The 27,910-nt window shown below is 39.0% G+C and overlaps 1 pseudogene; it reads left to right on the top strand.

Annotated features, from left to right (window-relative positions):
• Positions 1 to 9: 9 nt before the first annotated feature.
• Positions 10 to 27,786, top strand: LOC112667568 (interferon-induced very large GTPase 1-like; annotated as a pseudogene).
• The last annotated feature ends 124 nt before the right edge of the window (positions 27,787 to 27,910 follow it).

Below are 27,910 nucleotides of genomic sequence, written 5' to 3'. Positions count from 1 at the left end.
GCCTGAACAATGGATTTTCCTAAGAGAAAGTTATTAATAATGAAAGTCCTGAGAGTTGAGGTAAGCAATGCATTCCCAAGAGTCTGACTTCATAAAATTCTCTGAAGCCTTTTGTATTATACTTCTAGACACAGATTACAATCTCTGGGTCTCCCTTGATTCAACCTCTATTAAAAAGAGATAATTTTAAATAGGTTTATGGAATCCAATGTACATTTGTTATACAAGCTGGCAATTCAATTTCCAGGTTCCTAGGAGAAATGAAAAATTTTATCTGCAAAATATTTATAATTGTTCTTATCAGCTTTACTCAAACTAGTCAAAAACTTTGAAAAAAAATCAAGTGTGTATCAACAGATAAATGTACAAAAAAAAACTGTGGTGTAGCCTATGGTCCATCCATTTAATAGAATACTACTCAAGATATTTTCAAATGAACTGCTGATAAATGGCACCATTATGGTTGAATCCCAAAAACACTGTGCTGAACAAAAGAACTAGACAAAAAAAAAAAGAGTTCATACTGTATGATTCCATTTTTATGAAATTCTAGAGCCAGGAGTTACTTGGGGATTGGTGTGGTAGTTTTATCAATTAGGACAGTAATTATCTGGGGACCAGTGTATAGGAATTGACAGAAAAGGGACACAAAAAGTTTTCTGATGCAAAAGAAATATTGTATGTCTTGACTGTAGATCTAGTTACATAAGGGCAGGTGTTTGTCAAAAATAATTTAACTAAAAAAAACAAAAAAATAATTTAACTGTGTTTCTTAAATTGATGTGTTTTATTATATTGAAGTTATAAATCCATAAATGTAAATTTGCACAGGCACTGTGGAAAACAGTATAAAGGTTCTTCAAAAGCTTACAAACACAATTACCATATAATCCAATAATTCCACTACTGGGTATTGACCCAAAGAAAATGAGAACACTAACTTGAAAAGATACATGCACCCCTATGTTTATTTCAGCATTATTTACAATAGCCAAGATATGGAAGCAACTGAAGTGTCTATCAGTAGAAAAATGGATAATAAAGATGTGTGTGTATATATATATATATATATATATACACACACACACACACACACACACACACACAATGAGATGTTACTTAGCCTTTTTATTTTCTTCTTGTTGTAATTCCATAATTTCCGATATCTAAATTTCTCTTTGTAGGGTGGGGAGTGAAGTTTTGTATGCAGGAGGATTTACTTTTTAATTATAATTTTTATTTTAAAAATAATTAAAACACATTACAAAGATGAAAAAAAGAACAATAATCCCCAAACAAATAATTATGTGTATTTTTTTAAGAAAAAGATGAGATTGTGCCATTTGTGACAACATGGAAGGACCTAGAAGCTATTATGCTAAGTGAAATAAGCATAATTTCTGTTAGAGAAAGAAAAATGATATTAATCATATGTAGAATCTAAAAAACAAACAAAAAACAAAAACACACAAAAAATCAAATAAAAAGTAGAATCAGACCTATAAATACAAAGAACAAACTGATGGTTGCATAAGGCAGGGGGTAGGAGGATGAACAAAATGGATGGAAGAGAGTGGGAAACACATGTTTTTTCAGTTTTGGAATTAATATGTCATAGGAATAAAAGACATAGGAAATATATAGTCAATGATATTGTAGCATAGTATGGTGACAGATGGTAATTGCACTTGTGATGAGCATATCATAACATACAAAGAAGCTGAATAACTGAAACTGAAACTAATGTAACATTGTCAATTATACTCAAATTAAAAAACTTGCTGTATATCTATAAATTTTATTTTTAAAAAATCTAATCTGTATGCCAAAGATAGGGAGAATTCAGAAATGAGTTATGAAAATAGCAAATCATATGAAATTCATTCAGTGAATCATTCATAACAAAGTTATTGAACCAAATGTGCTGAGGTCAGAGGGTACAGATTTCCATAATATGTTATAAATATGAGCATTTTTAGAAATATAAACCATTAGCATATTATAGAACCTTTACAAGTATTTATAATGTAATGGTAAGCAACCTTAAAAATATTCGCACAACACAGAGACATTGGTAACTTAGGTGCAAAGTACAAAAAACAAAAATCCAAATTTGATGACTTTTGCTTTGTTGATAAGTGGATGCCACTAAAATGGGATAAGAGATTTTTAAGTAGTTGTAATAATAAATAAATAGCTGTAACATTGGTTTTTGCCCTTCACCTTCTTACACGGAAACATTCTATACCCTTCTATGCTCTGATAGTCTAGGAGGCTGGTCACTAAGGAATATATCACGGGGTCCCTTTGCTAGCTAGCTACTAATTGGATATAGACAGTGGGAAGTACTAGCAGAGGACAAGATAGCAGGAGAAACAGAGGTTGAGTATTTCTTCCCTACTTGCTTTCTGTTTTGGGCTCAGTTTCCTGAGAATATCATGTCCCAACTCCTGTAGAAAGCTCCTCCACCAGCCTGAATCTCTCTCTAGAACATAATAGTAATGATTTCCTCCTTTCTCCCTTCAAGTTAAGGGTAGAGATGGCTTCCAGCTGTTGCATCTCTGGGTATCTCAATTTCCCTTGGTAGTTCCCTTAATTCTGTCCTTACCTCTACAAACAATCATTTCATTAAAAGTTTCTTGAAGCATCTAAGTTTCCTGCTAGGTTATTGACTTATACAATTATGTTTTGGCACTAAGGAAAAATGAAACTTGTCCTCTAAATAAAGTCATAGTAAAAAAAGAAATAATTTTTGAAAATGGATGCTTAAAAATGTTTCTATGTGATTTTGTAGCTAAAATCACACAAAGGATGATCTCTAATCATCATGGAAGTAAACTAGAAATCAATATCAGAAAATGTCTGAAAAATCTTCATTTATTTTCAAAGTAAATAACATAATTCTAAATAACCCACATATCCACAGGGAAATATAAGGCATTGAAGTGAAATAAAAATAAAAACACAATATATGAAATTTTCTGGGATGCTACCAAAGCAGTATTTAGGTATAAATTTATAACACCAAATGCCACTACTAGAAAAGAGGTAAATCTCAAATCAGTAATCTCAGCTCCCAATTTGAAAAAAAAAGAAAAACTAGAAAAGGAACAAATTATTTACAAATAAAAGTAAGAAAAGAAATAATGAAGATGAATTACATCTTCCAAACATCTATCCAAAAAGATCAAAGAAAAGCAAATGACATGAATTACAAATATCAGGAAGGAGAGAGGTAATATCACTTCAGATTCTACAGATATAAATTCTAATAAATCTTATGGAAAACATCTCAATAAACTCAACAATTAAGATTATTTGAACAAACTCATTGAAAGACCCAAACTACCACATAAAATGGATAGCTTAAATAGCTCTATACTGCTGGTTTTGAATATGGAAGAAAGGACCAAAGAATGTATGTGGCCTCTGAAAGCTAGAAAAGGCAAGGAAACATATTCTCCTCTGGAGCCTACAGAAGGAACCAATCATTCTGATATGTTGATTTTTTTTTCCAGAAAAGAAAATGATTTAATCAAATATAGTTTTATACATGAACATTAAGGTTGTATGCCATCCCCAATTCCTTTCCTTGAAAATTCTGTTTATCCTAGAGTGTGAAAAAGGTCAGGTTTTTCAGAAGCTGAGTGTCATTGCTATTGCTCAGGTGCCAGAGGAGTAGAATTTTGAGATGGACATTGTTAAGTAATGATCATCTCAATAATGTGCATGGAAGTTTGCCCTTGGCTAGGACACAGTAAATAAAGTCCTTCATAGAAATTCATTATCCTTCCTTTTTATTTATTTTTTATTTTTTTACTTTTTTTGTGCCCCCCTCAGTGCCCGTCACCCAGTTACCCCTACCGCCCACCTCCCCTTCCACCATCCCTTGTTCGTTTCCCAGAGTTAGGAGTCTCTCATGTTCTGTCTCCCTCCCTGATATTTCCCACCCATTTTTTCTCCTTTTCCCTTTATTCCCTTTCACTAATTTTTATATTCCCCAAATGAATGAGACCATATAATGTTTGTCCTTCTCTGATTGACTTTTTTCACTCAGCATAATACCCTCCCAGTTCCATCCACGTCGAAGCAAATGGTGGGTATTTGTCGTTTCTAATGGCTGAGTAATATTCCATTGTATACATAAACCACATCTTCTTTATCCATTCATCTTTCAATAGCCAAACTGTGGAAGGAGCCTCAGTGTCTATCCTTCCTTTTTAAATTTTTAAAATTTAGTTTCAATTAAATAACATATAATGTAATATTAGTTTCAGAGATAGAGGTCAGTGATATCCAGTGCTCATTACATCATGTGCCCTCCTTAATGTTCATCACCAAGTTACTCCATCCCCTGCAACCCCCTCTCTTTCAGCAACCCTCAGTTTCTTTCCTATGATTAAGAGTCTCTTATGGTTTATCTCCCTCCCTGATTTGTCTTGTTTTATTTTTTTCCTCTCCTCCTCTGTGATCCTGTTTTGTTTCTTAAATTCCACATATGAGTGAGATCATATGATAATTGTCTTTCTCGGACTGACTTAGTTCGCTTAGCATAATGCCATCTAGTTTCATCCATATTGTTGCAAATTGCAAGATTTCATTTTTTGATGGCTGAGTGTGTGTGTGTGTGTATCCATTCATCTGTTGATAGACATTCATCTGTTGATGGATATCTGAGCTCTTTCCATAGTTTGGCTATTGTGGACATTGCTGCTATAAATATTGGAATGCAGATGCCCCTTCAGATCACATTTGTGTTTTGGGGATAAATACCTAGTAGTGCAATTGCTGGGTCATAGTGTAGCTCTGTTTTCAACTTTTTTAAGAACCTCCATACTGTTTTCCAGAAAACATCAGTTTGCATTCCCACCAACAATGTAAAAGGGTTCTGCTTTCTCCACATCCTTGACAACATCTATTGTTTCCTGAGTTTTAATCTTAGCCATTCTGACTGGTGTGAGGTGGTGTCTCATTGTGGTTTTGATTTGTATTTCCCTGATGCTGAATGATATTGAGCATCTTTTCATGTGTCTGTTGGCCATTTGTATGTCTTCTTTGGAGAAATGTATGTTCATGTCTTCTACCCATTTCTTGACTGGATTGTTTGTGTTTTGGGTGTTGAGTTTGATAATTTCTTTATAGATCTTAGATACTAGCCCTTTACATGATAGGACATTTGCAAATATCTTCTCCCATTTCAAGGTTGACTTTTGGTTTTGTTTACTGTTTCCTTTGCTGTGCAAAATTTTATCTTGATGAAATCCCAGTAGTTCATTTTTGCCTTTGTTTCCCTTGCATTTGAAGATGTGTCTAGTAAGAAGTTGCTGTGGCCCAGGTCATAGAGGTTGCTGCCTGTGTTCTCCTGTAAGATTTTGATGGATTCCTGTCTCACATTTAGGTCTTTTATCCATTTTGAGTCTATTTTTGTGTATGGTGTAAGGAAATGGTCCAGTTTCATTCTCCTGCTTGTGGCTGTCCAATTTTCCCAGCACCATTTGTTGAAGTGACAAAAATGTCTTTTTTTTTAAGATTTTGTTTGTTTATTCATGAGACAGAGAGAGAGAGAGAGAGAGAGAGAGAGAGGCAGAGACACAGGCAGGGAGAAGCAGGCTCCATGCAGGGAGCCTGATGTGGGACTCGATCCCAGGTCTCCAGGATGGTGCCCTGGGCTGAAGATGGCGCTAAACCGCTGAGCCACCCATGCTGCCCAAAAATGTCTTTTTTCTATTGAATATTCTTTCCTGTTTTGTTGAATATACATATTGACTTTTCTTTATAAATTTATTTTTTATTGGTGTTCAATTTGCCAACATATAGAATAACACCCAGTGCTCATCCCATCAAGTGCCCCCCTCAGTGCCCATCACCCAGTTACCCCCACCCCCCACCCACCTCCCCTTCCACCACCCCTAGTTCGTTTCTTAGAGTTAGGAGTCTCTCATGTTCTGTCTCCCTTTCTGATATTTCCCACTCATTTTTTCTCCTTTCCCCTTTATTCCCTTTCACTATTTTTTACATTCCACAAATGAATGAGACCATATAATGTTTGTCCTTCTCCGATTGACTTATTTCACTCAGCATAATACCGTCCAGATTTCTTATCTACAAAACGGAGAGGTGGGCTAGACAATTCCTAAGATAATTTTCCATGAAAGAGAGAATTTCCTAAAGATTGTGTAAAGACTCATCTACCAACTTACTGGAGCCTGGATAGATTTTTGGCTGTCAATGTCACTGGAACTGGGCAAAACTGGCTAGCTACTGTTCTCATTATGTTCCACTATGTATTCTACTTGTATCTTTATTCTAAAATACATAGGCCAATCAGGTCTGTGCCCATGTCTTCCACCACACACTTTAGGAATGGGATTTTGTCTTATTAGTCTTTGAATTCCAACATACAGTGCCTGGCATTTGCCAGATGCTTTAAAATAACTTATTTATATGTTGAATGAATGAATGAATTAATGGATGATAATAACTTCTGTATCCTCTGAGCTCCTATGCCACACTATAAAATAATCACATAAGCTTAATCACATTTGTGCTATGGCTGTGTCTGCCATTTTTCATAAATCTCTTAAGGAGATTTCTCTTTTATTCACCATCATCTGCCACAGTACCATAGAATATATTCAATAAATGCTTATTTAAAAAACAAAAGTGATTATTCCTCCTTGGAATATTTTGCCCAGTTCCAGTGACAGAACTCACCCAGAGTTCCCTGGCACCTGGGAAGCTAGAATAGTGGTAGGACACATGGGAGTAAAAGAAGAATCTATTTGTTACCAGTATGAAAGCACTGTATTTCAATATTTAATAGCTGATAAGGACATCCCACAGCTTAACAGCTGAATATTAGCTCCACATAAATAGGGCACTGAGCCCACTAATCCTATCTCTTAACATATTTTCCCTGAGTTACTACATTTTTTATGGTTTTGGCTGGAACCCATATGCTGATGATTTCTTAATCTAAATCTTCAGCCCACAGAGGTTTCTGGAACTCAGGACTGTGTAACCACCTTAATAGTAGGCACTTCCACCAAGATGCTGATGTATTAGTTAAGGGTTCATGACATTAGGGGAGACACATAAATGACTGAGCAACCCAGGTGCCCTTATCATAATTTTTAATAACAGCAATAGAAAACTAATACAATCTCCTTCAACAATAATTTCTTCCTCCCTATAAAATGCCTTGATGTTACCAATATCTAAAATAAATACATAAACAAGAATTCATTAAGTATAGTCCATTCCTGGGATATCCCCTTTCCTCAACTTATATTAAGAGCAAAAAAAATTGAGATTTCACAGACTCCATCTTCTCATCTCAAATTTTCTTTTTACTCACTTTTCCTGGACTTTGGCCCCATCCATGGAAATGGCTATTATCAAAGTTATCTATGACTTTCATTTTAGAATACATAATGATCAATTCTCTACCATTATCCTCCTGACTCCTCAGAAGCATTTAATATGGTTGACCTTTTTGACATACTTCCTCCCCCAGGCTTCGGGGATCCCAAATATGTCTCATTTCCCACTTCTTCCTCCCTGGATGCTTCTTCTTAGTCTCCACTACTTCTCTTGTAGATGTTAGAAAGTTGCCTACTTCCAGCGTTCTTCTTTCTCCTCCATCTATACTTTCTCCTTAACGAAACTTACCTTTAAATTTATGATGGATGCTTTTAACATTATTTATGGATGCCTTTAAATATTATTTATGGATGACTCCTTCATCAATATCTCCCAATTGGACACATCCCTTAAAAGTTATGGCCTACTTTAGTCTAATTTCCAGCTCCACTTACCTAATTGGTATTGCAAATTAAATATAACTCCCAATCTGCTCATGTAATAACCTTTGACCATCTCAAAGAATAACACCATCATCAACCTATTTGCTCAGGTCAAAATCCTAGAAATCATCTGTATTAATTTTCAATCTCTTCATAGCAAACTACCAAAAACTGTAACAACTTAAATAGCTATTTAAAAAAAAAGATTTATTTATTTGAGAGAGAGTGAGACCGGACGGTGGGGGGTTGGGGGGACTCAAGAAGACTCCCAGCTGAGCAAGAAACAAGATGGGGGGTTTGATCACAACCCCAAGATCATAACCTGAGCTGAAATCAAGGGTCAGCTTAATTGTCTGTGCCACCCAGGTATCCCTTAAATAGCTTTTCATAGATGTGAGACTGAAATCCCCATTTTCTTGCTGGCTATCAGCCCAGAATCACTGTTAGCTGCTAGGCACATAATCCACACAGGAAGTTTGCCACATGCTTTTTTCCAGATCAGCAGGAGCACACCTGCTGCTGCTTCTTGTGTCTTTTAAAAGCTGACGTGGTTGAGTTGGGCCCATCCAAGATAATCTTCCTTTTGCCATATAAAGTAATATAATCAAAAAGTGATATCCCACCTTATCTATAGGTTTTTCCCATAGTCTCTTAAGTGTTACCACTTCCTTCTTCTTCATAACCCCTATTCTATATTCTCAACCAGGAGACAGTCATCTCTCTTTTTTTTTAAGATTTATTTATTTATTTATTTATTATTATTTATTTATGATAGACATAGAGAGAGAGAGAGGCAGAGACACAGGCAGAGACCGAAGCAGGCTCCATGCCAGGAGCCCCACGCGGCACTCGATCCCAGGACCCCAGGATCGCGCCCTGGGCCAAAGGCAGGCGTGAAACCGCTGAGCCACCCAGGGATCCCCCGAGACAGTCATATTTCTAAAATTCAACCAGATGTCATTCCCACGCTTATAAAATATTAAAATGCGGGGCAGGGAAAGATGGCAGAGGAGTAAGGTCCCCAAGTCACCTGTCGCACAGACTTACCTAGATGACTTTCAAATCATCCTGAAAACCTACAAATTTGACCTGAGATTTAAAGAGAGAACAGCTGGAATGCTACAGAGAGAAGAATTTGTGCTTCTAACAAAAACAACTCATTTTTAACCACTCTGCACTGACCAAAATAACTAGAAAGAAGAACTCACCACAAAAGAAGAATCAGAAACAGTAGTCTCTGCCACAGACTTACAGAATTTGGATTACATTTCGATGTCAGAAAGCCAATTCAGAAGCACAATTATTATGCTACTGGTGGCTCTAGAAAAAAGCATAAAGGATTCAAGAGACTTCATGACTGCAGAATTTAGATCTAATCAGGCCAAAATTAAAAATCAATTAAATGAGATGCAATCCAAACCGGAGGTCCTAAAGACAAGGGTTAATGAGATAGAAGAACGAGTGAGTGACATAGAAGACAAGTTGATGGCAAGGAAGGAAGCTGAGGAAAAAAGAGAAGAACAAAAGACCATGAGGAAAGGTTAAGGGAAGTAAATGACAGCCTCAGAAGGAAAAATCTACATTTAATTGGGGTTCCAGAGGGCACCGAGAGGGACAGAAGACCAGAAAGTGTATTTGAACAAATCATAGCTGAGAACTTCCCTAATTTAGGGAAACAGGCATTCAGATCCAGGAGATAGAGAGGCCCCCCCTAAAATCAATAAAAACCATCTAACACTCCAACATTTAATAGTGAAACTTGCAAATTCCAAGTTAAAGAGAAGATCCTTAAAGCAGCAAGAGACAAGAGATCGCTAAACTTTATGGGGAGAAGTATTAGATTAACAGCAGACCTCTCTACAGAGACCTGGCAGGCCAGAAAGGGCTGGTAGGATATATTCAGGGTCCTAAATGAGAACATGCAGCCAAGAATACTCTATCCAGCAAGGCTTTCATTCAGAATAGAAGGAGAGATAAAGAGCTTCCAAGATAGGCAGAAACTGGAAGAATATGTAGCCACCAAACCAGCTCTGCAAGAAATATTAAGGGGGACTCTGTAAAGAAAGAGAATGCCCACAGAAATAATCCACAAAAACAGGGACTGAATCATTTAGAGACACTATATTCATACCTTTCAATAGTAAGAATGTGAATGGGCTTAATGATCCCATCAAAAGACGCAGGATTTCAGACTGGATAAAAAAGCAGGACTCATCTATTTGCTGTCTATAAGAGACTCATTTTAGACCTAAGGACACCTCCAGCCTGAAATGAAAGGTTGGAGAACCATTTACCATTCAAACGGTCCTCAAAAGAAAGCAGGGGTAGCCATCCTTATATCAGATAAATTCAAGTTTATCCCAAAGACTGTAGTAAGAGATGAAGAGGGACACTCTACCATACTTAAAGGACCTATCCAACAAGAGTACCTAACAATCATGAATATTTATGCCACTAATGAGGGAGCTGCCAAGTATATCAATCAATTAATAACCAAAATTGAGACATACTTAGATAATAATACACTTATACTGGGAAACTTCAACAGGATTCTTTCTGCAGATGACAGATCTTCTAATCACAACATCTCCAAAGAAACAAGAGCTTTAAAGGATATACTATACCAGATAGATTTCACAGATATTTACAGAACTTTACATCCAAATGTAACTGAATGCACATTCTTATCAAATGCACATGGAACTTTCTCCAGAACAGACCTCACACTGGGTCATAAATCAGGTCTTAACCAATACCAAAAGACTGGGATTGTCCCCTGCATATTTTCAGACCACAATGCTTTGAAACTTGAACTCAATCACAAGAAATTTGGAAGAAATTCAAACACATGGAAGTTAAAGACCATCCTGCTAAAAGATGAAAGGATCAACCAGGAAATTAGAGAAGAATTAAAAAGATTTATGTAACCTAATGAGAATGGAGATATAACCATTAAAAATCTTTGGGATATAGCCAAAGCAGTCCTGAGAGGGAAATACATCGCAATACAAGCATCCCTCAAAAAATTAGAAAAAACTCAAATACACAAGCTAACCTTGCACCTAAAGGAACTGGAGAAAGAACAGCAAATAACACCTACAGCAAGCAGAAGAAGAGACTTAATAAAGGTTCCCGAAGGGGATCCCTGGGTGGCTCACTGGTTTAGCACCTCCTTAGGCCCAGGGCGCGATCCTGGAGTCCCGGGATCCAGTCCCACGTCCGGCTCAGGCATGGAGCCTGCTTCTCCCTCTGCCTGTGTCTCTGCCTCTTTCTCTCTCTCTCTATGTCTGTCATAAATAAATAAATAAATAAATAAATAAATAAATAAATAAATAAATCTTTTTAAAAAAATAAAGTTTCCTGAAGAACTCAATGAAATAAAGACCAGAAGAACTGTGGAACAGATGAACAAAATCCGGAGTTGAATCTTGGAAATAATAATATAGATAAACCATTAGCCAGCCTTATTAAAAACAAAAGAGAAAAGACTCAAATTAATAAAATCACAAATGAAAAAGGAGAGATCACAACAAATACTAAGGAAATACAAACGATTTTAAAAACATATTATGAGCAACTATACACCAATAAATTAGGCAATCTAGAAGAAATGGACACATTTCCGGAAAACCACAAACTACCAAAACTGAAACAGGATGAAATAGAAAACCTGAACAGGCCAATAACCAGGGAGGAAATTGAAGCAGTCATCAAAAATCTCCCAAAACACAAAAGTCCAGGGCCAGATGGCTTCCCAAGGGAATTCTATCAAACGTTTAAAGAAGAAACAATACCTATTCTACTAAAGCTATTTGGAAAGATAGAAAGGGATGGAATACTTCCAAACTCGTTCTATGAGGCCTGCATCACCTCAATTCCAAACCAGACAAAAACCCCACCAAAAAGGAGAATTATAGACCAATATCCTTGATGAACACAAATGCAAAAATTCTCAACAAGATACTAGCTAATAGGATCCAACAGTACATTAAAAAATTTATTCACCATGACCAAGTGGGATTTATCCCCAGGATGCAAGGCTAGTTCAACACTCGTAAAGCAATTAACATGATAGATTATATCAACAAGAAAAAAAAAAAAAACAAGAACCATTGATCCTCTCAATAGATGCAGAGAAAGCATTTCACAAAATACAGCATCCATTCCTGATCAAAACTCTTCAGAGTGTAGGGATAGAAGGAACATTCCTTAGCATCTTAAAAGCCATCTACGAAAAGACCACAGCAAATATCATTTTCAATGGGGGAAAAACTGGGAGCCTTTCCCCTAAGATCAAGAACAAGACACGGATGTCCACTCTCACCACTGCTATTCAACATAGTACTAGAAGTCTTAGCCTCAGCAATCAGGCAACAAAAGGAAATAAAAGGCATTTTATTTTATAGCATTATTAGCCATTACTATAACAGGGGAATCTACACATTTAATGCAATCCATATCAAAATACCATGGACTTTCTTCAGAGAGTTGGAACAACTGTTGGAACAAATGTGTGGAATCAGAGAGTCCCTGAATAGCCAGGTAATATTGAAAAAGAAAACCAGAGCCGGGAGCATCACAATGCCAGATTTCAGGTTGTACTACAAAGCTGTGGCCATCAAGACAGTGTGGTACTGGCACAAAAACAGACACATGGATCAATGGAACAGATTAAAGAATCCAGAAATGGGCCCTCAACTCTATGGTCAACTAATATTCGACAAAGTGGGAAAGATTATACACCAGAAAAAGGACAGTCTCTTCAATAAATGGTGTTGGGAAAATTGGACAGCAATGTGCAGGAGAATGAAACTAGACCATTCTCTTACAACATACACAAAGATAAACTCAAAGTGGATGAAAGATCTAAATGTGAGACAAGAATCCATCAAAATCCTAGAGGAGAACACAGGCAACAGAATCTTCTTTTTGAATTTGGCCACAGAATCTTCTTGCAAGATACATCTATGAAGGCAAGGGAAACAAAAGCAAAAATGAATTATTGGGACTTAAGATAAAAGGCTTCTGCACAGCAAAAGAAACAGTCTACTAAAAAAAAAAAGAAAAAAGAAACAGTCTAAAAAACTAAGAGATAACCTACAGAATGGGAGAAGATATTTGCAAATGATGTATCAGATAAAGGGCTAGTATCCAAGATCTACAAAGAACTTATTAAACTCAACACCAAAGAAACAAACAATCCAATCATGAAATGGGCAAAAGACATGAAGAGAAATCTCACAGAGGAAGACATAGACATGGCCAACAAGCACATGAGAAAATGCTCTGCGTCACTGGCCATCAGGGAAATACAAATCAAAACCACAATGAGATACCACCTCACACCAGTGAGAATGGGGAAAATTAACAAGGCAGGAAACCACAAATGTTGGAGAGGATGTGGAGAAAGGGGAACGGTCTTGCACTGTTGGTGGGAATGGGAACTGGTGCAGCCACTATGGAAAACTGTGTGGAGGTTCCTCAAAGAGTTAAAATAGATCTGCCCTATGACCCAGAAATTGCACTGCTGGGGATTTACCCCAAAGATACAGATGCAGTGAAACACCTGCACCCCGGTGTTTCTAGCAGCAATGTCCACAATAGCCAAACTGTGGAAGGAGCCACAGTGTCCATCGAAAGATGAATGGATAAAGAAGATGTGGTCTATGTATACAATGAAATATTCCTCAGCCATTAGAAACTACAAATACCCACCATTTGCTTCGACATGGATGGAACTGGAGGGTATTATGCTGAGTGAAGTAAGTCAATCGGAAAAAGACAAACATTATATGGTCTCATTCATTTGGGGAATATAAAAATTAGTGAAAGGAAAAGGAGAGAAAATGAGTAAAAATATCAGTGAGGGTGACAAAACTTGAGAGACACCTAACTCTGGGAGATGAACAAGGGGTAGTGGAAGGGGAGGTGGGCGGGGGGGTTGGAGTGACTGGGAAATGGGCACTGAGGGGTACACTTGGCGGGATGAGCACTGGCTGTTATGCTTTATGTTGGCATATTGAACTCCAATTTTAAAAAATAAATAAATAAATAAATCCCCAGAAGACAGAGATCAAAGGACAGTAAAAATACATCCTATATTTGATTTAATGATGCTTTGAATTAAAGTAAAAGGAACATAAGCCAAAAATAAATAAAAATTAAAAAGCCATGAGAGGGCAGCCAAGGTGGCTCAGCGGTTTAGCACCCCTTTCAGCCCAGGGTGTGATCCTGGAGACCCGGGATCAAGTCCCATGTTGGGCTCCCTGCATGGGGCTTGATTCTCCCTCTGCCTGTGTCTCTGCGCCTCTCTCTCTTTCTGTGTCTCTCAGAAATAAGTAAAATCTTTAAAAAAAGAAAAACAGTCATGAGAGTGGACATCCCTGTTTGGTTCCTGATCATAGAAGAAAAGCTGTTTTTCCCCACTGAGGATGATATTAGCTGTGGGTTTTTCATATAAGGCCTTTATTATGTTGAGATATGTTCCCTCCATCCTCTTTTGTTAAGGTTTTTACCACAAATGGATATAAACTTTGTCAAATGGTTTTTCTTTTTCTAAATTTAATTTTATTTTTTAAAAATATTTTTATTTATTCATGAGAGACACAGAGAGAGAGACAAAGACATAGGCAGAGGGAGAAGCAGGCTCCCTGTGAGGAGCCTCATGTGGCACTTGGTCCCAGGACCCTGGGATCACACCCTGAGCAAAAGGCAGAGCTCAACCACTGAGCCACCCAGGTGCCCCTGTCAAATGCTTTTTCCGCATGTACTGAGAGGATCATATATGTCTTTCTTTTATTAATGTGGTGTATCATGTTGATTGCAAATATTGAACCACCTTAGCAGCCCATGAATAAACCCCACTTGATCATGGTGAATGATTTTTTTAATGTAGTGTTGGATTCGATTTGCTAGTATTTTGTTGACAATTTTTGTATCACATCCATTAGATGCATTTTGCCTGTGGTCCTCTATTTTAGTGGAGTCCTTGTCTGGTTTTAGAATCTGGGTAATGCTGGTCTCGTACAATGAGTTTGGAAGTTTCCCTTCCATTTTCATTTTTTGGAACAGTTTGAGAAGAATAGATATTAACTCTTCTGTAAATGTTAAGTAGAATTCGCCTGTGAAGTCATCTGGCCCTCGACTTTTGTTTTTTGGGATATTGTTGATTACTGATTCAAATTCCTGCTGGTTAAGTTTTAACTAGGCATGTTCTGGTCTGAGAATGAGGGTCTCAGTGTTAATGAGACCTGATGCTACTTCCCCTAGAACTGAAGCCTTGCAGAACTCTATGGTTCTTAGATGTGGTGTGTGCAGGGATTTCTGCTGGCCTTCTGGGGAAGGGGCCCACTGCACTGGTCCTTAGGCACACTTGCCCAAGAAAAGCACTACCAGCAGAGTACAGAGTGGCAGTACTTTGTGTGGCAGTTTATGCAGCCAGTGTTGGTGCTGTGCTGTTTACTGAAGTTTGTTTTGGCTGAGGGGTGGAGGAGGGAAATGGTGCCAGCCAGCTCCTCTCCCCAGAGATGGGACTCCATGCCATCTGCTCTCAGGGAAGCACTCCCAGAAGAGTGAATAATTTTCCCTCATGTGTGCCAGGTGTTTTTCAGATCACTGTTTTCACACTGTCTCTGTTTTGCTTGACTGCCAAGAGCAGCACAGTACACTTTGGGCTCTATCCCAGTCAAGCTCGCTGACTTTTAAAACTCTAAACTTCAAAAATGTGCTGTGGCAGGAGCCTACACTGGTCTGAGGGAGGGTCTCAGTGCACTAGTACATTTGCAGGTTTGATCTAGAAGGGCAGTCCCACGTGAGTGCAGGGGTGTGGGATCTGGAGCAAAGCCAGCTGAGGAGCTAGTGTCCCCGTTAACAGCCCTCAGCAGGTATCTCTGTACCTATGCTAAAGGGCAAAGAAGGGGAATGGTGGCCCCTGGCTCTTGTTTCCCCTGAGAGACATCCCTGCAAATGCCACCTCTTACAGATGCACTCGAAGAAGAGCCAACAGTCTCTCTCATGCCATCTGCCCTGGGGTTGTTTGCCTGCTTTTTCTCCAGGAGTAGGGCAGTGCCCTCAGGTCTCTATCCCAGCCAAGCATACCTCCTCTGAAATTCCGGTCCTTGAGCCCTGCTGGTTGCCAAAACTCACAAAAATCAATCCCTCTCATTTTCCCAACTAATGTCCTTGCGGAAGTATTCTTGTTCATATCCCCATGTAGCCCACTCTCTCTCACCTCTCTCTGCAATCAGGGCTCCCTCCCCTCTGCAGCACCCACAATCCATTTCTCCCCCAAACCAAATCCCCTATTTCCTAACTTCCTCAATGTTGCCTTTTCTCCTCCCTTTAGTTGGGCAGTTTGTGCTTGTCAGTCCTCAGGTTGATTTCTTGGGTATTCAGAACAATTTGATAGCTTTCTAGCTGTGTTTGAGGGAACATGCGGCCATTTTAGCTCCTCTGAAACTATTTCTTTTTCTACTGTTTCACTGTTAGTGTAAAGGAATGCCACTGACTACTGTAAATTGATTTTGTAACCTGCCACTTTACTAAAATCATTCAGTAGTTCCAATAGCTTTCTGATCAACATTGAGATTTCTATATACAACTTCAAATTATCAGCAAACAGTAACTACTTCACTTCTTTCCACCTGATTTGGATGTCTTTTATTTCTTTGTCTTGCTCTAGCTAGGACTTCCAGTACTATATTGAGTAGGAGTACTAAGAGTAGGCAACCTTGTCTTGCTCCTTTTTTTTAATAAATTAATTTTTTATTGGTGTTCAACTTACCAACATACAGAATAACACCCAGTGCTCATCCCGTCATGTGTCCCCCTCAGTGCCCGTCACCCACTCACCCCCACCCCCTGCCCTCCTCCCTCCTCCCCTTCCACCAACCCCTAGTTCATTTCCTGGAGTTAGGAGTCTTTATGTTCTGTCTCCCTTTCTGATATTTCCCACACATTTCTTCTCCCTTCCCTTATATTCGCTTTCACTATTATTTATATTCCCCAAATGAATGAGAACGTACAATGTTTGTCCGTCTCCAATTAACTTACTTCACTCAGCATAATACCCTCCAGTTCCATCCACGTTGAAGCAAATGGTGGGTATTTGTCATTTCTAATGGCTGAGTAATATTCCATTGTATACATAAACCACACCATCTTCCATTCACCTTTCGATGGACACTGACGCTCCTTCCACAGTTTGGCTATTGTGGACATTGCTGCTAGAAACATCAGGGTGCAAGTGTCCCGGCGTTTCACTGTATCTGAATCATTGGGGTAAATCCCCAACAGTGCAATTGCTGGGTCATAGGGCAGGTCTATTTTTAACTCTTTGAGGAACCTCCACACAGTTTTCCAGAGTGGCTGCACCAGTTCACATTCCCACCAACAGAGTAAGAGGGTTCCCTTTTCTCCGCATCCTCTCCAACATTTGTGATTTCCTGCCTTGTTAATGTTCCCCATTCTCACTGGTGTGAGGTGGTATCTCATTGTGGTTTTGATTTGTATTTCCCTGATGGCAAGTGATGCAGAGCATTTTCTCATGTGCATGTTGGCCATGTCTATATCTTCCTCTGTGAGATTTCTCTTCATGTCTTTGGCCCATTTCATAATTGAATTGTTTGTTTCTTTGGTGTTGAGTTTAAGAAGTTCTTTAGAGATCTTGGAAACTAGCCCTTTATCTGATACGTCATTTGCAAATATCTTCTCCCATTCTGTAGGTTGTCTTTTAGTTTTGTTGGCTGTATCCTTTGCTGTGCAAAAGCTTCTTATCTTGATGAAGTCCCAATAGTTCATTTTTGCTTTTGTTTCTTTTGCCTTTGTGGATATATCTTCAAGAAGTTACTGTGGCCAAGTTCAAAAAGGGTGTTGCCTGTGTTCTCCTCTAGGATTTTGATGGAATCTTGTCTCACATTTAGATCTTTCATCCATTTTGAGTTTATCTTTGTGTATGGTGCAAGAGAGTGGTCTAGTTTCATTCTTCTGCATGTGGATGTCCAATTTTCCCAGCACCATTTATTGAAGAGACTGTCTTTCTTCCAATGGATAGTCTTTCCTCCTTTATCAAATATTAGTTGACCATAAAGTTGAGGATCCACTTCTGGGTTCTCTATTCTGTTCCATTGATCTATGTGTCTGTTTTTGTGCCAGTAGCACACTGCCTTGATGACTACAGCTTTGTAGTACAACCTGAAATCTGGCATTGTGATGCCCCCAGATATGGTTTTCTTTTTTAAAATTCCCCTGGCTATTCGGGGTCTTTTCTGATTCCATACAAATCTTAAAATAATTTGTTCTAACTCTCTGAAGAAAGTCCATGGTATTTTGATAGGGATTGCATTAAACGTGTAAATTGCCCTGGGTAACATTGACATTTTCACAATATTAATTCTGCCAATACATAAGCATGGAATATTTTTCCATCTCTTTGTGTCTTCCTCAATTTCTTTCAGAAGTGTTCTATAGTTTTTAGGGTATAGATCCTTTACCTCTTCGGTTAGGTTTATTCCTAGGTATCTTAGGCTTTGGGGTGCAATTGTAAATGGGATTGACTCCTTAATTTCTCTTTCTTCAGTCTCATTGTTAGTGTATAGAAATGCCACTGATTTCTGGGCATTGATTTTGTATCATGCCATGGTACCAAATTGCTGTATGAGTTCTAGCAATCTTGGGGTGGAGGCTTTTGGGTTTTCTATGTAGAGTATCACGTCATTGGCGAAGAGGGAGAGTTTGACTTCTTCTTTGCCAATTTGAATGCCTTTAATGTCTTTTTGTTGTCTGATTGCTGAGGCAAGGACTTCCAGTACTATGTCGAATAGCAGTGGTGAGAGTGGACATCCCTTTCTTGTTCCTGATCTTAGGGGGAAGTCTCTCAGTATTTCCGCATTGAGAATGATATTTGCTGTGGGCTTTTCATAGATGGCTTTTAAGATGTTGAGGAATGTTCCCTCTATCCCTACACTCTGAAGAGTTTTGATCAGGAATGGATGCTGTATTTTGTCAAATGCTTTCTCTGCGTCTAATGAGAGGATCATATGGTTCTTGGTTTTTCTCTTGCTGATATGATGAATCACATGATTGTTTTACGAGTGTTAAACCAGCCTTGCCTCCCGGGGATAAATCCTAGTTGGTCATGGTGAATAATTTTCTTAATGTATTGTTGGATCCTATTGGCTAGTATCTTGTTGAGAATGTTTGCATCCATGTTCATCAGGGATATGGGTCTATAATTCTGCTTTTTGGTGGGGTCTTTGTCTGGTTTTGGAATTAAGGTGATGCTGGCCTCATTGAACGAATTTGGAAGTACTCCATCTCTCTATCTTTCCAAACAGCTTTAGGAGAATAGGCATGGTTTCTTCTTTAAATGTTTGATAGAAAAAAAAATAAAAAATAAATAAATAAAAAAATAAACGTTTGATAGAATTCCCCTGGGAAGCCATCTGGCCCTGGACTCTTGTGCCTTGGGAGGTTTTTGATGACTGCTTCAATTTCCTCCCTGGTTATTGGCCTGTTCAGGTTTTCTATTTCTTCCTGTTCCAGTTTCGGTAGTTTGTGGCTTTCCAGGAATGCATCCATTTCTTCTAGATTGCCTAACTTATTGGCGTATAGTTGTTCATAATATGTTTTTAAAATCGTTTGTATTTCCTTGGTGTTGGTAGTGATCTCTCCTTTCTCATTCATGATTTTATTAATTTGAGTCTTCTCTCTCTTCTTTTTAACAAGGCTGGCTAATGGTTTATCTATCTTATTAATTCTTTCAAAGAACCAACTCCTGGTTTTGATGATCTGTTCCACAATTCTTCTGGTCTCGATTTCATTGAGTTCTGCTCGAATCTTAATTAACTCTCTTCTTCTGCTGGGTGTAGGATCTATTTGCTGTTTTTTCTCTGCTCCTTTATGTGTAAGGTTAGCTTTTGTATTTGAGTTCTTTCCAGTTTTTGAATGGATGCTTGTATTGCGATGTATTTCCCCCTTAGGACTGCTTTTGCTGCATCCCAAAGATTTTGAATGGTTGTATCTTCATTCTCATTAGTTTCCATGAATCTTTTTAATTCTTCCTTAATTTCCTGGTTGACCCTTTCATCTTTTAGCAGGCTGGTCCTTAACCTCCACGTGTTTGAGGTCCTTCCAAACTTCTTGTTGTGATTTAGTTCTAATTTCAAGGCATTATGGTCTGAGAATATGCAGGGGACGATCCCAATCTTTTGGTATCGGTTTAGACCCGATTTGTTACCCAGTATGTGGTCTATTTTGGAGAAAGTTCCATGTGCACTTGAGAAGAATGTGTATTCAGTTGAGTTTGGATGTAAAGTTCTGTAGATATCTGTGAAATCCATCTGGTCCAGTGTATCATTTAAAGCTCTCGTTTCTTTGGAGATGTTGTACTTAGAAGACCTATCGAGTATAGAAAGAGCTACATTGAAGTCACCAAGTATAAGTGTATTATTATCTAAGTACTTCTTCACTTTGGTTATTAGTTGGTTTAAATATTTGGCAGCTCCCACATTCAGGGTATATATATTGAGGATTGCTAAGTCCTCTTGTTGGATAGATCCTTTAAGTATGATATAGTGTCTCTCTTCTCTCACTACAATCTTCGGGGTAAATTTTAGTTTATCTGATAGAAGGATGGCTACCCCTGCTTTTTTTTGAGGACCATTGGAATGGTAAATGGTTCTCCAACCTTTTATTTTCAGGCTGTAGGTGTCCTTCTGTCTAAAATGAGTCTCTTGTAGACAGCAAATACATGGGTCCTGCTTTTTTATCCAGTCTGAAACCCTGTTCCTTTTAATGGGGTCATTAAGCCCATTCATGTTCAGAGTTACTATTGAAAGATATGAGTTTAGTGTCATCATGATTCCTATTCAGTCCTTGTTTTTGTGGATTGTTCCTCTGGACTTCTTCTTAAAGGGGAATTTTAAGAGTCCCCCTTAAAATTTCTTGCAGAGCTGGTTTGGAGGTCACATATTCTTTCAGTTCCTGCCTGTCTTAGAAGCTCTTTATCTCTCCTTCCTTTTAGAATGAGAGCCTTGCTGGATAAAGTATTCTTGGTTGCATGTTCTTCTCATTTAGGACCTTGAATATATCCTGCCAGCCCTTCCTGGCCTGCCAGGTCTCTGTGGAGAGGTCTGCTGTTACCCTAATACTCCTCCCCATAAGTCAGGGATTTCTTGTCTCTTGCTGCTTTAAGGATCTTCTCTTTATCTTTGGAATTTGCAAGCTTAACTATTAAATGTCGAGGTGTTGAACAGTTTTTATTGATTTTAGGGGGGGATCTCTCTATTTCCTGGATCTGAATGCCTGTTTCCCTTCCCAGATCAGTAAAGTTTTCAGCTATGATTTGTTCAATTACATATTCTGGCCCTCTGGCCCTTTCGGGGCCCTCGGGAACCCCTATTAAACGTAGGTTTTTCTTCCTCAGGCTGTCGTTTATTTCCCTTAATCTATCTTCATGGTCTTCTGTTTGTCTCTTTTTTTCCTCAGTTTCCCTCTTTGCCATCAACTTGTCTTCCATGTCACTCACTCGTTCTTCCACCTCGTTAACCCTCGTTGTTAGGACTTCTAGTTTGGATTGCATCTCAATTGATTTTTAATTTCTGCCTGATTAGATCTAAATTCTGCAGTCATGAAGTCTCTTGAGTCCTTTATGCTTTTTTCTAGAGCCACCAGTAGCTGTATAATAGTGCTTCTGAATTGGCTTTCTGACATTGAATTGTATTCCAGATTTTGTAACTCTGTGGGAGAGAGGATTGTTTCTGATTCTTTCTTTTGAGGAGAGGTTTTCCTTGTACTCATTTTGCTCAGTGCAGAGTGGCCAAAAACAAGTTGTACTGGGAAAAGGAGAAAAAGATAGGAGAGAAAGATGGAAAGAAAAGAGAGAAAGAAAAAAGAAAAAAGGATGGAAAAAAAGAGAAGAGAAATAGAAAGAGAAAAGGGTGGGGGAAGCAAACAGAAATCAAAAAGCAAAAAAAAAAAAAAAAACCACGTGGGGAGAATCTTCTGATTCTGTATACTTTAAGCCCCTTGACTTCCCCTAGAACTTGTCCCTCTAGTTGGTCTTCTGGGGAGGGGCCTGTTGTGCTGATTTTCAGGTGTTAGCACTTGGGGGAGCTGCTCTGCCCCCTGCCTGGTGCAGGGCTCAGTTGGAAGGAGGAGGCCGTGAGGCCGCAGGAGGAATAACCCCAGTGGTGAGGCCAGCTCTGGAGCCTTGGATTCAGCCCCTGCAGTAACTAAGCAGCTCTCCGTCTGCAGGGCCTGGAGGCTCCGGGGCGGGGCCGCTGATCTGCTCAGCTCGGGGCAGGAGCGTCCTTGCTGTCCTGGGCTCTCCCGGCCTCTGCCTGTCCCGGGGGGAGGCCAGATCCTGGGCTGTGTCCCGGCGCCCAGTGCTCCCGGGCCTGCGCTGTTGGATTCGCGCTCCCACCCCGCAGCCCCCTCCATGCAGAGCCGCCAATCGAGCCCCTCGGAGCTGCTCCCAGGTCAATGCATGCGCGCGCTGCAGCCCTTAGGGAGCTCGGCGCACTCTCCCCGAGCGCAGTTGCTCTGTTAGTGTCCCAGGAAGCCCGAGGGCATCCCCGCCCTCCTGGGGTCCTGCTCTAACTCCCTGCGAGGCCCTTTCCGCCCGGGAAGGTTGGTGCAGCTCCTGCTTCTCCGGGACGGGGCTCTCCTGTCCCGGGGACACTCACCCCGGCCTTAGCCTGGCTCCTCGCGGGGCCCCTCCCCTTGGAGGCCTTTTGTTTCTTTATTTCTTTTTCCCCGGTCTTCCTACCTTGATAGAAGCGCAAACTCTTCTCACTGTAGCATTCCAGCTGTTCTCTCTTTAAATCTCAGGCTGAATTCGTAGATTTTCAGGATGATTTGAAGGTTATCTAGGTAATTTGGTGGGGACAGGTGATTTGGGGACCCTACTCTTCCGCCATCTTGCCCCTCCTCCGGAGATCTCGTTTCTCATTGTGGTGTTCATAGCAACTTCTGTTGACAATAAAGAAAACCGAAAAATTGTCCATGGTCTGTGTCAGCTGTCAAACCTTTGATCTGTTTGCTTGATGACAAAGAAAAAACTATGGTCAATAATTCTAATCAAAGAGTAAGAATTGGGATCAGGAGCAGAAATGAGGCATAATTAACAGAGGAGATCAAAAGTACAATCAGATATTTGCTAAAGCTCTCTGACACTGCTTTTAGCCTAGAGGACTGTGCCCAGATTGCTCGCAAGCAAGGATTCCTTATTGATGAAGACCAGAGAAACTGCAAGGAAGCCAAAGAAAAGGTAGAGAGCCTCATGGCTCTACTGAGAGACATGCAGATATCTCAGATGAAGGAAAACTTACTACCCTTCAGGGACAACTGTGGCATTTTTGGTGTAAAAAGGCCAAAGAACTCTATCATCTGAGAGAAAAGGGAAATCCAAGCACTGAACAATGCAAGAGTGAAAATGAGGCAGATAAACAAATAATACGGAGTCAACAATTGGCCAGAGCCTTTCCTCTCAATGAGTTAATGTAATCTGTCCTTGAAATTATCCAAAAGTATTCAGAAACCCATACCAAACTCTACTTCTTACAATGGCTGAGTGTGTTTTTGGACAACCTGACTACAGAACACCTGGAAAAACTGAATGAAAAGAAAAAGGCTTTGTGGTCACAAGTACAAACAGAAAAGCAAAAGGAAACAAAGCAGTCACATAGCTGGCCCATAGCTGGAGAACTGGAGTTCATTTCTCTATGGCTGTGTTTAGAATGAGCTTCACACAAACATCTTTATAAAAGTGAAATTTTGAGCAGTAAGTGTGACCATTGTGACCTTACCCTGAATGAAAAGTGGATGCCCTCTGTGTTCCTGGGACTCATCCTACAGAACATTGCTTTCCCTCTTCTGAGGCTGCATTCAGTAACATAAATCAAAATGTTTGTGGAAGAATTTGGCCCTCTGAGAAGAAGAAAAAGTACAAAGGGGTGCCAAAAGTGGGGGAAAGAGGGTAGAAAGATGAGTTTAAAGAGTTTTGCCTTGGGCTGGACCTATTGCCATCTGTCACTAAGCTGTTTGCATAAAGGTCCTTTTAGCTTTAGAGAGACTAAGAAATATCTAATAATACTGAAAAGTAGATCATATGAATCAATCTCAGAACGCTAACCTTTACTTATTTTTAATTATGTTCATTCACACATCTGAAAGTGATTATACAAGAAGAAAAAATTGTTAAATTTACATAATAACTAACCTGGGGTGGGGGGCTGGGTACATTAATTGTATGGTTAAGCTATTTGCCTCTCATAATTAGTTTGATGGCTATATGTTGGCATACTGAACTTAAATAAAAACAAATGTAAAAAAATTTAAAAAATAAAAAATAAAAAGGCAGCAAAGAACACCTGCCTGAAATACTGGCAAAATGAGATAGAAGTTATTTCTACAGAGATTAAGTCACTGCACCTTGGAAATCGAGCAACTTCTCAGAGAGATAGGTCAGATCTATGAAGCTCTAGAAGAAGTTTCCTCCACAAAAGATACCCTTTTCCTCTGTCTTCCCCAGATTGCTGCAGATCTAATGATATCTGGTGTTCCCATTGAGCTGATCGATAGGGATGCTTCGTATGTGCCTCTAAAGTGGGTAGCAGCTATTTTTGATAAGGTCTCTGAGAAAGTTGGAGACGAACAGCTCTTTGTTCTCTCTATACTTGGCTTGCAGAGCTCAGGGAAGTCCACCCTACTGAATGCCCTTTTTGGGCCACAGTTCACTGTCAGTGCTGGGAGGTATGGTATACCCAGGGGACCTACATGCAGTTCATGAAGGTGGACAAGACATTCACAAAGGAACTTGGCTTTGACTTTGTATTTGTTGTGGATACAGAAGGACTCCAGGCCCCAGAACTCAGCAACAAATCCCAGAATCGTGATGAGTTGGCAACCTTTGTCATTGGACTTGGAAACTTGACTCTGATCAATATTTTTGGGGAAAATCCATCAGCAATGCAAAATATTCTACAAATAGTTGTCCAAGCCTTTCTGAGGATAAAACAAGTAAAAATCTTCCTAAGTTGCCTTTTTGTCCATCAGAATGTGGGGGAAGTTACAGCTAAAGACCAAACTATGGAAGGACGAAGGCAGCTAGAGCAGAGACCAGATGAAATGGCAGCAACAACAGCTAAACAAGAACAGTGCTCAGATGTAACCTGCTTCAGTAATATCATTAAGTTTGATGTCAATACTCATGTCTATTACTTTGCTCACCTCTGGGATGGCAATCCTCCAATGGCCCCTCCCAATCCTCGCTACAGTCACAATGTCCAAGAACTGAAAAGTAGAATTCTCCTGACAGCCAAACAGGAACTAGGAGAGGCATCATGAAGGTATCAGATATAAAATTCCGAGTTTAAGATTTGTGGAGAGCTCTGGTGAGTGAGAACTTTATTTTCAGCTTCAGGAACACCCAAGAGGTCATGGCCATGAGCAAACTGGAAGCCATGTATAATTACTGGACCTGAGAACTGAGAAGTCACCTGCTGGGCTTGCAGAACCAGATGATCAACCAGATTCAGAATGGAAAAATTCAGATGTTCAGAAGAAGCACTTTTGAGGCTCCAGTCACAGAAAAATATGAAGCCATTAAGCAAGAACTTGAAAAATACTTTAATGAAGATCCAGATAGTGAAATACTAGTTCAGTGGAAAGAAAACTTTGAAAACAAGCTAATAAACCTTAAAGACACACTTATTTTAGACAGTGAAAAAAAGCCAAGGAACTTACTAGTTTTAAGAAAAGTCAAGAAAAACTGGACAATGAAAAGTCACATTATAAAAATGAAATATTAGAAAAAAGTCAAAATGGGCTTTAACTGTAAAAGGCAAAGAATTAGTGAGAGAGAGCTACATGAGAAGTTCAATCAACTTTGGGGAAAATAGGTCTATGCTGTATCCTCAAATCTTCCTCTAGTCACAGAGCCTGACATTTGTGTAGATGCTGAAAACATCCTTTTGGAGTATTTCAAGAAGGAGAGAAACATTGTGGACATACTAAATTAAAAAAAAAAACAGAGAAAAGTTTCAAATCAAATATGACAAACGCAAAATTGGCCAGATTTTCATCTTTTCACGGCAATTAGAGGAGCATGAAAAAATTCCATCGATATGACTACTAACAGGATTTTTTTAAGATTTGATGAAACTATTAACATTCGGAAGCAATCCAAGTGATTTCAGATTACAATCCAAGTAATTTACATGAAATTCTGAGAATAATAGATGAAGAAGTGAAATCTGCAGACAATATGAAATTGACTTATCTTTGTGTTTATTCCAAAAAGCATCCAAGATTTTTAGGGAGATGCACAGGGCATTCAAAGAAGCAAATGATCCTGTAACCTATCTGAAAAGCAAGAAGGAGGAGGATTTCTTCATGAGTTTTAAGATCTCTTGTCAGGGAGTAACCTCAATCAAAACATTTGTTGATTTTCTGTGGAACAAACTCACTCCTGTTGTTTCCACCACCATATGGAGAAAAATGGCCCCTAAAATTGCCGGGGACATGCGAGCTACCTGCACGGCATTCAATGGAAACAGGGCTAACCTACAGAAACACATTCTCATCTCTCTGGCAGAAGAATAAAATTTTGATAATTACTGGGATTACTTCCATAATTCAGAATCATTTTTTAGGGATTACATTAAAAACCATATTCAAACATATTGTTCAGACAAAGGAAGTGAAAAAATAAGGGCTTTTTTAAAATTTTTTTTTATTTATGATAGTCACAGAGAGAGAGAGAGAGAGAGAGAGAGAGGCAGAGACACTGGCAGAGGGAGAAGCAGGCTCCATGCACCAGGAGCCTGACGTGGGATTCGATCCTGGGTCTCCAGGATCGCGCCCTGGGCCAAAGGCAGGTGCCAAACCGCTGCGCCACCCAGGGATTCCAATAAGGGCTTTTTTAAAATTAAGTTTAGATGATATCAAGAATGCCATCCTCTCAGCTATTCATGAATCCACAGTAAGAGCTAAAGATAAAAGCAGCACTGTGTCTGGGTGGTTGGATTTGTTCTGTGATCACCTGGGGAGTAACCTGATCTTCCCTCAAAAAGACCTGGTAAGCACTGAACACCAAGAGATAAAAAGATACTGAGTTTCTCAAAGAAGCTATGACTGAAGCTTTGGATCCCACAATGAAAAGAGTAGAAGAGAACTATTTGAATATGCCTGTAAAAGAAATGGTTCCAAAAATTGAGGAAATGCTATCTGAACAACTAACTCTGTGGCTGCTGGAAACAGTGTCCCTGCTGTCAAGCAATCTGTACTAACACAATCCCTACACATGAAGGAGACTACAGTGTTCCCTTCCACCGTCCTTTTGCTGTCAATGGAGGTCACTTTTATAAAAGACGACTTTGTCATTGGTTGTTATACTAATTTGGTAGCAAGTGATCATTTATTGGTTTTGAGAGATGATTGGCAAATCCCATTTAAGAACTATCGACAGGCAGGAGGGGAGTATGCCATGTGGGGCATCACCCCAGACTCATCCACACAGCCATACTGGAAATGGTATGTCTCTCACTTCAGATCAAAGCTAGAAGAAAAATATCAGAGAAAATTTACAAATAAAGGTAAAATCCCTGATGCACGGGCCCAAATCAAAAAGCAGGATGTGCTCGATGACTTGAAACAGCAGTAAAACTCAATGACCACAAAAGAGTCCCTACTTGGGGACTTGGACTATCCTAAAATACCTCCTCATAATAAAAATCCTCATTGTTTCTTTTTTTCAAATGAAAAATCTAAAAATAAATCAATTAACATTTCAAGAATTGAAGATTTCCTGTGAAAAGACTTCATTCTTTGCCTCAGTTCCTTCTGGTTTAAAAACAAATTACTGAAACATATGAACATATGATACCATCAAATTAAATCCATTTAAAATGTCTACTGCATATCTTAAGTTATTAATCAGAATGCTTAGATTTTGAAATATATATATATATAAAGTCTCAGAGATAGTCATTTTCATACAAGGAAATCAAAAACATTGCATATGCTACAAGTTACTATAGAATAAATATAAGGATATTTCATCCAATATACAGATCTTAACTGGAAGCTACCAATAATCTTTTCTT

The sequence above is a fragment of the Canis lupus genome, chromosome 21, assembly GCF_003254725.2.
Source record: "Canis lupus dingo isolate Sandy chromosome 21, ASM325472v2, whole genome shotgun sequence".
Classification (NCBI taxonomy): domain Eukaryota; kingdom Metazoa; phylum Chordata; class Mammalia; order Carnivora; family Canidae; genus Canis; species Canis lupus.
Note: the sequence above shows the minus strand (reverse complement) of the source record. Positions and strands in the feature narration are given on the sequence as shown.